Below are 12,996 nucleotides of genomic sequence, written 5' to 3'. Positions count from 1 at the left end.
GGATGTTCTAGAATCTCTCAAGAAAGAATTGTAATGGCGTGCAAAGAAACGTTTCTTCTATTGCAGGAGTGTCTATCGACTGAAAACTTTAAAAGGTAAGAGATCGCCGTTATCTATCAGTTCAGTATCACCCACAGAATTGTTCGTGAGGCAGCGGAACTCTTAAGCTCTGAAAAGCTAAACCAATGTCCGCTATGCACATACCGAAAGAACTAGAGTGCAAACGCGTGCGAGATAATCTTTATTGATTCGTTGTATCCGCTTCCCGATTTTGGCCAGCCAAGGTGTCGAAGCAGTACAGAACCGAACCCGAATTTTCCTCATCTCCCTCCGCCCAGCGCCAAGCTGGACAGGGCGCGCGCGGTGGCCCTCAAACAACTGCAGACGATCACGTACCAACCTGGAACAGTACCACAGGTTCTATGCCGGCACATAACCGACAAATATATGCAAGGTTTACAACAGTGAACTAGGCACTTTAATTCACATGCTCTGGGAATAACAAAAGCCCTCACGGTGATACCTCCGGAACACTCGCGCCGCGATGGACCCCTCCCTCGCGCAGTCCAAACCGTGATGACCAACTATGGGCCGTCGAGCAGGCCCGCGAGGCAACGGCGAAGCAACACCTCGATGTTCCCACAGGGGAGATCAAAGGCCCTGTCGGCGAAAGCTCTGCAGAACTATAAAGTTGTTACATACCAGCCAACCAATCTCAGAACCAAACACGAATTGGAAGAAATCGGAGGAACCGGTTCGCGGTACGGTTCCGACTTATTTTTGCTGAAACCTTGCCTTAATTAATTTCTTTCATCGCAGCTTGTAAAGCGCAATTCTCTTTATATAAATAAAAGTGCCACTGGACACCGCAAACATCCCCGCCATATTGAAACACCATCCCTTCCAAAACTTCTAAAGGGCACTTTGGACCATTAAGGTGCGATGAGGCGAAAGCCATTATAACGGTGGATCGTAGCCGTCCACTGCGGTATATCTTTCTCCCTCTATTCTTTTCTTCCCCCCTACACCCCTTCCTTAACGACGCGGTACATGTGTTTACGAGTGAGTGAGTGAGAAGACTTTATTTACACCGACGTGGACCTCGGGGCCGGGGCTCAGCCAGGGGGAGGGTCTCCTTGCTGGCTCTCGTGTGCCGTGGCCGCAGAGAAGGTATTGTTAGCTTAGGACGATCTTTTGTTCTTGTACATTTGGGCTGCGGATGTAGAACGCCCAAGTAATTTTATCAAGGGGATCTGTTTCTTTAGCTCCACAGAACCGGGGCATTGCCAGATTAGGTGATTTTGACTCAGAGGTACGTTGCAGAGATTGCAAGCCTCTTGATCTCCTGTCAACTCATTATGCAGAGTAACATGAGGAAAGAAACGATTGGCCTGAATGTTTCACCAGGATCTGAATTCTGAGGGCATTATGTGCTTACGAAACACTGAGTCGTACATTGATTTGAAACGCCGCTGTTCCCTGCTGTACTACCGCCTCCTATAGACGTATGGGTCTGCTTCTGTTTGCTGTGTGGTGCGGCGTTCGAGGAAGCGACAAACGAAAGGGCGCATGGGCGCCTGAATCGGAAGCCCGAGTGGTGTCAGCTTCGTATACGCATGAATCGTCTTCTGATGTCATGACATGTGAAAGTACATCGCGCGATCCTTGTTGAACACGCGTCTTCGGAGGGCGGGCTACTCCCGGCCCTACGGGGCTGGGAGTGGTAGGTTTTTTTTATCTGTAGTAGGTCGAATCTGGTTACCGAAGTTTTATCTGTTGTAGGCCCTCATTGCACCCGCCACTGCTCCGGTGGTGAATGGCCGCTGTTGCGACGCGCATCTTTCTCTTCCTCTTCTTTTTCATCTCTATTTTCTCTTCTGTCTGTAGTCGAGGTCTCAGCTATAGAGCAAGTAGCAGACCCGTGCAGTTTCTTTTCCTTCTTCCTACAGTCGCGATACCACCACCAGCATTTTATTGAATGCATTACAGTTGAACAGCATTCTATAATTTGTCTACAGGAAACCAAAGGCTCAGTATCTGTCGCCTGACCAGCGCCGTAGGTGAAGGGAGGAAGGCTGGTGTGATGGTTGGTTTTGTTGGTTTGTGGGGTTTGACGTCCCAAGGCGACTCAGGCTATGAGAGACGCCGTAGTGGAGGACTCCGGAAATTTCGAACACCTGGGGATCTTTAACGTGCACTGACATCGCACAGCACACGGGCGTCTTGCTTTTCGCCTGCATCGAAAAGCGGCTAAAATAAAGTTAAATTGGTTCACAGGAACGGAAAGGCGCAGTAACTGTCACACTTGCTGTGTGGACACCCGAACCGCGCCGTAAGGGAAGGGAGGAAGGTGGGAATGAAAGTGGAAAGAGAGAAAGAGGAGCCGTAGTGGAGGGCTACGGAGTAATTTCGACCACCTGGGGATCTTTAACGTGCGCTGACATCGCACAGCACACGGACGCCACTTCGTTTCGCCTCCATCGAAACGCAGCCGCCGCGGTCGGGTTCGAACCCGGGAACTCCGGCACAGTAGTCGGGCGTCTTACCACTGCACCACCCCGGCGGGGCCGAAAAGCGGCTGCCGAGGCCAGGATTTGATGAAGCGTCCTAGTGGGTGTAATAGTGTCATTATCACTGTACACAGAGAGAGAGAGTGAATTGGTTAACGGAATTGTGTAGGCCCGTGTGGTCTAGCTCTGCCTGCCACTCCGCTTGGATGAGTGCAAGAGGAATTAGAGCGTTTCAGGGGTGTGGCGTCGCTGCAAAAGCCTAATTTGTACTTGATTTGAAGTTGGAGTTCTCGGGTTTGAACCCCACCATGGCGACTGCGTTTCGTTGGAGGCGAAACGAAGTTGCGTCCGTGTGCTGTGCGATGTCAACGCACGGCAAATATCTGGGCTCCAGTCCACGAGTCGCTCAGCGGAAACGCCCAGGCGCACACTCTCGCTCGAGATCTGAGCTGCTGAGCGGAGAGTATGATCAGCCACCCTGCTTCCGCTGACACTAAAATCTTACGCGCTTCTCTACTCACCACTTACACGGACATACTCCAGCACCACCGACTCCAAAGGTGCACATATCCCCCTGCACACCACGATTTAACAAGACGCGAGGCCGTCCAATGGCGCAAACTACAAACTGGCAGCTTCCCACACCCCCTCTTATACAGCAGAATCTTTCCGGATAAGATAGTCCCCATGTGTAAACACTGCTCAACTCTGGCCACACTCATACACATGGTGTGGAGTTGTACACATTACAACACAGACAACTCACACATCCCGGATACGTGGGAGTCTCTCCTGTGTACTTCCGAGCCACCAGACCAACGCTGGCTTATCCAGCGCGCGCTGGAGGTCGCGGCATCCCAAAAGATCCCCGCCGACCTCTCTAAGTCAGCGCAACCGGTCCTTTGATTGGTCCCCTGTTTTTGGGCGCAATAAAAAAGTTCACCACCACCACCCAAGTGGTCAAAATTGCCCCGTAGCCCTCCACTACCGGCTCCCCTTCCCCTCTTTCCACTTTCACCCCCACCTTCATCCCTTTCCGACAGCGCAGTTCAGGTGTTCACCGAGCAAATGTGACAGATACTGCGACTTTCCCTTCCTGTGCACCAATTATTATTAAATTTAGCTCTGGTGAAACCTCGAGGATTGCCAAAATAATATCTGCATGGCTACGCTTGCTATTTTGTCATTGCTAGGCCTAATTGTTTAGCTATAGTTGAAGCTTATGGTATCATTGAAGCGGCTAAACAGGGTGATTATAAAATCGTTTTTTTTTCACATTTTATATTGCTCTACCGGGAATCGAACCTCCACCTGTTAGAACCCCAACCCAACGTGCACTGACATCGCACAGCACACGGGCGCCTTGCTTTTTTGCCTTGATCGAAAAGCGGCCGCCGAGGCCGGGATTCGATCCCGTGTCCTTGGGAACAGTAGTCGAGCGCCGTAACCGCTAGAAGCAGACCCAAATGTCTAGGAGGCGCTAATACAGTGGTAAGACGCCCGACTACTTTGCCGGAGTACCCGATCCCGACCTCGGCGACTGGGTCTCGATGGAGGCGAAATGAAGAGGCGTCCGCGTGCTGTGCGATGTCAGCGCACGTAATGATTCCCAGGTGGTCTAATTTACTCCGTAGCCCTCACTTTACGGCTCCTCTTTTTCTCTATCGATTTTCCTCCTCCCTTCCCCGACTGCGCGGCTCAAGTGTCCACAGAAGCAAGTGTGACGCGGTTTTCCTTTCCTGTGAACCTGTGAACTACCCCAAGTAGTCGGCTGGCACATTCTTTTCTCTCTCCAACTTAGGCTGTTAGGTTCCCCTGCCGTACAAACATTTGCTGTTCCAAGGACAGTCTGCGATCTCCTTACTGTTTACCCATTTCCTAAAAACATGCACTCCCTTCATAACCAGTCCAAACGGTAGGCGGTAGGAGAGAGGACGTGCTCTACACAGAGCACATGCGAACTAACCCGACAAAGTTTACGTGGACGCCACAGAATATCCACACCACTCAACCTACATCCGTAGAAGCGAAAGAATGCGCTGTAACCATCGCGATGGTTTCTTCCATTGCCAACCTTATCCTCAGTGATTCTAAAACTGCCATACACAATTTTCTAGAGGATACATACTGCCTCTCAGAAAATGCTAGTTACCAACTTTAAACCACCTCGACCCTTAGAACTTTTCTGGGTAGCAGCCTAATACGGGCAACCCTGGTAACGAAGCGACCAATTCTGCTGCTCGAGCATACGTCCACCGAGCAACAGATACCGAGGACCTAGGCAGCGCCAGAGATCGGCTGATTACTTACGACGACATTACACTACACTAGCGCTATGAAAGACTTCACAACCCTCCACCAAACCCTTCCCTACGAAACCACAAGACATAACCTGGCGACACCTTTAAGTCCGCACCTTCCCCTCCCCAGCACTCCTAGGACTCTTCTCCCCGTCTACATATAAATCAGAATGTTCCCTTTTCTAGGCCCTAAGAACTACTTTCGAACATATGCTCATGTGCCTAAAGTTTCATCTAACGGCCAAATGGGACCTTACTGACAACGATGGATGAGAGATCGCGATCTCCAGTTCAGAGCTGGCCGCACAAAGGAGGCTGGTCGACTGGGCTGAAGTGGTCGCCGTCATGCACGGCCTACCGGCCACCACCCGTGCCCAGGAGCCGGGCTAGCCCTTGGGATATTTCGTGGCTCCACAAAATAAAGTTTTGAAGTGAAAAGCTTCACTAGGATAGTTAACACCGGGTCTGGCGGGCGTGTAATCACATTTAACCACAGTTGTGCATGCGCCAACTTGTCGAGTGACGTCACTAGAAGAGGCGCAGGTGTTTGAAGCGAAAAGCTTCACTAAATGGGTCAGAGCCGAGCTTCGCGTATGCCGTGACGTCACAGCCAAGGCCAAATACGCAGCCCCCTCACCCCAGCTGCCGGCATTGCCTAGTAACGCTTAAGAGGTGTGCGACTTCTCATTAAAAAAAGTATCATACCGCGATTCGAACCACCATCCCTTGGATCCCCAACCTAGCGCTTTACCGCAGTGCCACGTCGCTTTTTTTTTATTCGTTGCTAAATGAACATGACAAACAATACAGTACCAAATATTTACAAGGTTGGCAGGCCGCTTCCCGGCCGCGAAAAACGCAGTCGTTTCATTTTGGAAAGATTTCTAAACATCACCTCAATTTCAGCATTACATTCTATATCTTTCAAAACATCATCTATTTTCACAATGCACTCGGCAAAATATTCATACACGGATTTGGCACGAGTGTTACAGTGCCGGTAATCCATAGCACTGAGCCACACAGAATGCAGGCTCATCAGGAATGTGGCATCGTACGGTATTGTATCGTCTTGAACTCGCAGAAGCCTGATACCATGCGATGTAAGGTGAAGATCCTTCTGAATGGTACGCTGCAACACGTCCCAAAAGAAGATAGCATTGTTACACTCAAGGAACATATGTTCGATTGTTTCTCTTTGTTACACAAAAAACAGTTCGTCCCCCACGGTACATATATACCTTTTTTATGTAACAACGTTTTAACGGGTAGTGTACCAGTGTGTAAATGGAAAAAGAAGGTCTTGGTTGCGGACATGACCCACATTTTTCTCACCCTTTTCAACACATCTTGCCCAGCAGTAGCTATGAAAATTTGTCGGTACGAGTGAACTGGAAACATCATGTCAATCAGATTTTTCGTAACTTGTTTTCTTTTTACTGTGTGCAAATACGCTCTGGTAAAACGCATGGCAAGAAAGCGATAAGACGCCACCACCTCTCGGAGATAGCGCGACGCACCATAGCGACCCCCTGCGCTTGATGAAACTATTAAATCCGGTAAGGCGTTGGACAGCATGTACTGAACATAAATATGGAGGAAAGATTGTCGTATTCTGCGCAGAAACATGAAGCGCAGAACAATCTGCCAAATGACAAAGGCTAAGGCCCCCGTCACCTACTCTTCGAAAGAAGCTCGTTAGGGACATTCTCTCCCAATCAGACTCCCAGATGAATGTTGCAAAAATGCGATGTAATTTCTGAAAATCCCCCCGCGAACAGTACAAGCATTGCAAAATTGCATAATTTTTGCAACAAGAAAAACATTGCACACTGCCGCCCACGGGAATACGGACAAACTGCGGCCACCCCATCGAGTCGTCAGCTCTTTCATCTCAACTGCCTTTCTGCTCCAGGTCGAGTCACTTTCCCGGTAGCATTCAAGCAGCACCCCGAGGTAGGTGCTCGGTGTAGTAGATCATTGAACTTTCTTAAAGACAGCTGGTGTCTTGTCCCATGAACCATGCCACAATCCAACAAACTTAGTTAAATTCAGCGTGCTGCCGCTCTTGGCACAGTAGTCCTGCGTTATTTTCAGTATAGCACTGATACTGTCTCTGTCCTGTGCAAAAAAAGCAACATCGTCCGCGTAGGCCAGTACTCCGACTTCGCATGCCAGTAAACTGATGCCTCTGACGTCCTGACTCTGCAAAACTTTACGACACAATTCTCGTTTGACGATCAGGTTCGTGGTGCAATTCATGTAGGCCATTTTTACTAATTCGCATATCGCCGAAGCCAAACCGACATGGTTCATCAAAAGGAAAAGTATTTCATGCGGCACTCTATCAAAGGCCTTTGCCAAATCAATCTGGAGCATAGCAACCCTGAGGAATTCGCTGTCACACATCTCTAACACGCTTCTAGCGGCGTGAATATTCCTGTATATTGTTCTGTGCTTTATCCCGTACGTCTGCTGAGGCCCGATTAAATCCTTAATTACTGATTGGAACCTTCTCGCGAACACCTTCATGAAAACCATGAAACTAAACTGCGCGCTCGTAATTATATGGTGCTTACTGATAAAGGAGATTACGTGTGTATGTGTTTGCTTTTCTCAACTTTTTTAATATACGGAAAGTATGTATGCTGGCGAAAATTGGAAAAGAAATATTTTTATCACCACCTTTGTGTATTACAGTCAGCTTCGCCACCTGCATTTTTTTTTCGATAACTTCCGTCAAAGAAAACGAGGTTATAAATGAATGTTAACACGGAAGAGACTGCGTCTATAACCTGTCTGACGGGTTTGGTGTGCAATCTATTGACATCACTGCAGTAGTATTGTTTAGGAATCTAAATGCATTCGCTACCTCATCTTTATTGGCCGGAGCTAGAAACGCGCTTTCACACGTCTGAGCGCTAAGAAGAAGCATGCAATCTGGGTTAGTGTTGCTGGTTCTACGAAGAGATGTAAAGTAATGATTAAAAGAGGTCGCTAAATCTCTCCGGTAATAGCTGTGCCTTCAACAATAATGTTATCAATATCTGTCCTCTTGCACTTGTATCATAAGAGTAAATTTAATCGTTTCCATGCAAGCTCGGTATACTTAATTACGTTATTGCCAACAACTTCGTCTAGGTATCGCATTTTTCATATCGTAATAGGGTATTCACCTTATGTTATAAATGATCCATCCCTTACGGAAATGCCATATCTGGACTTATAAAAAAAAAATACAGATCAGGCATATCAGGAATTGGGCAGATATGGCATATTAGGACAGATCTAGGCCAGATAAGGCATATCTGCCCAATTCCTGATTTCGAGTACCAGATAAGGCATATCTGGTTGTATATGCCTGATCTGCCCAATTCCTGATTTCGAGTACCAGATAAGGCATATCTGGTCAGATATGCCTTATCTACCCAATTCCTGATTTAAACATCTAGCCCGCATGGCATGTAGGTTTTGAACTATAGATCTATATATCTGCATATCAACATAACACTTTATTACAACACACACAAGACAATTTCAGTATTCCAGCTAAATGCATGCTCAATCAAGTTTGCCAAGGAAAACCTGAATTTCCCCTTTTATTTTAAACCTTACTGGAAAAAAGCTTTGAAACCACAGGTTTTCTTTTTTCCCTGCCTATATGGAATCGCTCAAAGACGGGCCTGAATTACGTGTGTATACCGAGGGTCAAAGACATGCTCATCCGTTAGTAAATATTGAGATTGTACTCATAGGCTCGATACTATAACAAACTAATGGGATATCTGAACAGGATAATGTCTACACGAGAAGCTAATGTGAAAGACATTAACCTATTAAATTAGATATTACATTTTTATCCTACTCTTTCACACACAGAGCTTTAACCAGTAAATGCTTTTAGTTTGAGCTGGCTTACTTGCGAATGTAAATAAAATAAACGGATAATAGTTGAACTAGACAATTGAAAGGGAATTTAAAAGTTTGTCGATAACCGGAAAAGGTACCGCTAAACAGCAGGTCGATAAAACACACACTGCTGGGACTGCTGATAATACCTAAACCTTAGCAAAGTACATACAGGCTGTCAGGAAGTACTGGTGTTACTTTAAGCAGAGACTGCAGTGCAAAATGAGCGAGCGTGCCTAACTCGTGGTTGCTTTTGAAATTAAGAGAGAAAACAAAGAAAAAAGCATGTCCGATGGCATTTGTCATGACAGCGACAGCTCTGCCGCTAAACCAAATCAAGCATGAAGCTACTTAGGTAGTGCAAATAATAATATTAATAAACAACAAAGGACCCTATCCACCCACTGAAATTTGTTAAAATTGCTGGAGCGAAAGACAAATTAGCAACGAAATGTACGGAAAAATATCATATACTGGCAATTACCATCCAATTTACTGATTGGAAAATTTTTCCATCAAAATAATAAAGCGAACAATATCCTGAGGCTGGCAAGTGCTAGTTCCCGACAAGAAGTCTCACGCTCACGGTTTGGTGATCGGGCGTGAAGATGAGGCGGCACGATGAGGGGGCGATCCGATGCAATGGTGAAGTTTTGGCCGGGCCACCCAGGGCAGAAGCCTCGAAAAGCTCAATCGACCATCAGGTTCGCTGCCAAGGCTGGGGAGGCAGCTTCCGCCCGCCGTGGGACACAGTAATTTCCTCTTTGCCGACAGTCAGACTGAAGCTCTTGTAGGTTTTCTGTCGCATTTTTGTTACATGCACACAGCTAATAGCGAACAGGCGCTGGCACACACACACCAGCATACACAACATGCAGCACGCCCGCCAGCCGCACCGAACTCCGATGTCTACCACCGCGAAAGGAACGAGACATGTGCTTAGGCGCACGGAGTTGAAAGGGGGAGGGGAAAGAAGCAAGCACACACAAAACGGAGAGCTCGCGGCCTACGTGGTATAGAGCGTGGCAGCGAGGAGGAGAGATGAAATGCGAGCCAGCGACGCAGCCGCCGCTGTTTAAGAAGGAAGAGGGGAGCGCGGGAGAGGAGGAGTCACTGTCTAGGCAGTGCGGCCCTCCACGCAGCCACCGCCAGCTGTCTCTGAGGGTGAGTCACCGTCTAGACAGCTCGGAGGGGGCCGTATACTGAACTGCCATCATTTTCTTGATATTTTGAATCGCTCAACTTAACCGACCATGCGTTTGTGCACCGGACTGCCGCCGCATTTTAAATGAAAATGCGAGTTAGTAGACGGAAAGAGGAGCATGTAGCCATAATCCAGCGCCCTCCTGCATTAAGGAACACATGGTGTAATAATTACAGTGCAGCGAAATCTGCATATTTGAAATATTAGAAGTCGTAGCTATTTTCTAAATTGGATACAATTAACACTAAGCATGCAGGCCATGTTGAGTGTAGAAAAATTGAAGGTCGACCACATGATGCCAATATTGAATATTTGCAGAAGGTAGACGAAAGCCATATATTGCTAATATGCAATCACTATGGCGCCTACATAATTAAGGCCCCGATGAGGTTATATAAAGTCCTGTTGATGACAGGCATATGGCCCTGATCTGTCTATATAAGGTCATGACGATGCCATATATGCCCTTTATCCGGCCACATAAGGTCGCGAGGATACCATATATGCCCCTGATCAAGCAATATAAGGTCCCGTTACCCGTTCAGATATGGATTATATGTTGCATGATATGGCCAAATCTGAGCCATATAAGGGCAACATATTGCACATATATGACCTTATCTGGCCCAGATAAGGTCTTATTTGCTGCCTTATATATTTGTATCTGGCAGCATATGTTCCATATCTGAAGCAGATATGGGATTTCCGTAAGGGATAGAATGTTTTTTAATGGGCATTTCTTTGAGGCATTTCGCGGTAATCCAAGGCTTCCTTCCTTTACGCTGATGCTTTATTGTCTTACAAGGAAAATGTTTATCATACGCAATAATAAATTTCTCCAAGAAATACTTCATGCGCTATTGCGGCCCTGGCGGAATTCCAGACATCACCAATCTGTTTGCAGTAGTTCAACTCTAAAAGCCATCAAGTGACTGCTGAAAGTTGTGGATATATGTGGTGCACGGCGTGTCATTGAAGTGTGTTGACTGGTGGTGAGAATTATAGGCAGGTGGTCACTAATAGGTGCGCAAATTACTGCAGATATGAGATCTGAATCGGTAAAGTTAGTAATGAACATATCAAGCGATGTTGATGTATTGTTTTGAAAGCGCGTTGGAAGCGTGATCATGTAAGAAAAAGCATTATACTCCAATATCATAAAAAGTTCCTGTTGTTGTGGAGATATTTTGAAAGAATCTATATTTAAAAAACCTGTTAAAACCAATTTGACATGGCTATCGTTAGCCCAGCCTAGGTAATCATCTATGAAAGGCAAGAAGATTGCCGCAATTCTGTTTGGAGGACAGTGTAAAACACAGAAAAGAAATTCACTGAAACGGACGGTCACTACAGCATAGTCAGACAGTATAGAAGTGCGGGAATCTACAAGATTACAATGTATAACATATTTGGCCATTAGCATAGCACCTCCCCCATTTTGTAAAGTGATTTACAAAGAAGGTTTTTTTTTGTAGCCAGGTGGCTGAATACATCTGTTTCAGTTCTATACCAAGTTTCTGTTACCATGCATAAATAAGACCGGTTCAGAACCAACGGCGGCACCGAGAGCAATGATCTACTCTTTAGTCCTGGCAGCTTGCCCCTTCCCCCCCCCCCATTACCCCGCCGGAGTGGCGCAGTGGTTACGGCGCTCGACTACTGTTCCCAAGGACGCGGGATCGAATCCCGGCCTCAACGGCAGCTTTCCGATGGAGGCGAAAAGCAAGGCGGCCGTGTGCTGTGCGATGTCAGTGCACGTTAAAGAACCCCAGTTGGTCGAAATTTCCGGAGTCCTCCACTACGGCGTCTCTCATAGCCTGAGTTGCTTTGGGACGTTAAACCCCACAAACCAACCAACCAACCAACCTTCCCCCCATTCACATGTATCACAGCTATATTTCTAGTATATTTAGCGTGTCGCACACCGACGGCACCGGCTCGTGTCGTGGTGTGAGAAAGCTGTCACGCATATTCGTTCGCGCCTTACATCACCGTAAAAAGATAAAAACTTGATCAGTATACCTTAACGCAACCCCGAATGTTTGTAATATGCTGACTTCCCGACATATATATTGCCGCCCTGGCCCACGTGTAGCGGCAGCCGTTTTCCTCCTTTCTTTCAAAGTCATGCCGAGGAGTATTTTTAATTCAGGACAAAATTATTCATTCAAGGACACTGGAGCTTCGTCTAAGAAGCAAATAGCTGTGGTTGAAATCCCTTTTTTTTTTCGAGCTTTCTCAATGACAGCAGCACACTTTGCTTTTCTGGTGAACTGAACAAGCATATTGTCACATTAGGTGGTGCATACGCATAAGGAAAGAAGAAGAAGACTCTGGTGAGTTTGAGAGAAGACGACGTTCAACAGAGTCGGCTGGCGCCTGCTGAACATGTCTGTTTGAAAGCCTTCCCAGACGAAAAAAACTACAGAACTGCGTCAAAAGTACAACAAAATATCCTGTAGTTCTGTCGTAACCATCAGATTTTTCTGTAGTTCTGTGGTACTTTTCTGTAGTTCTGTAGTTCTTCTGTAGTATATTTTTGTTGTCTGTAGTTCTGTAGCACATTCCTGTTGTAACTACAGAAATTTCTGATGTTACTACAGATTTTCCTGTTGTCATAACAGGTTTCCCGTCAAAAACCGCACAGAAAGTCTGTCGTGACATCAGAAAATTTTCTGTAGTTTTTTTCCGACTGGGTTGTCTTCCGTGTCCGCCCACTGCTCCAAGCTGAACTACCCCGTAACAATATGTTCGCTTGGTTAGAGTCCTTTACTGATACTCTGGCAGGCTTCGATGTTTTCACTGTGATTGGTTCATTTATGAAGTCACCTAGCTTGCCTAGAAGGGCTGGCAAGCTTTCATATTGGGTAAACAGATTGTCGTTGATTTCCACATTCCTACTCCTAGAGTATTGCTCGGGTTCAGTTATTTTCTGCTCATTTTCGAGCACTGTTTCCTTCAGTTCCGTGCATTCGGAAGAAACGGCGGCATCTTCAGCTTTTATTCGGCATTTTTTTCTCTCAACACTTTCAGCTCAGCGGTAACGTCTTCAAGGTACGTTTTAAGAAATTAA

This window comes from Amblyomma maculatum, chromosome 11, assembly GCF_055883805.1.
Source record: "Amblyomma maculatum isolate TAMU_Amacu chromosome 11, ASM5588380v1, whole genome shotgun sequence".
NCBI lineage: Eukaryota > Metazoa > Arthropoda > Arachnida > Ixodida > Ixodidae > Amblyomma > Amblyomma maculatum.
The sequence above is the reverse complement of the archived record's forward strand: the minus strand, read 5'-3'. Positions refer to the sequence as shown.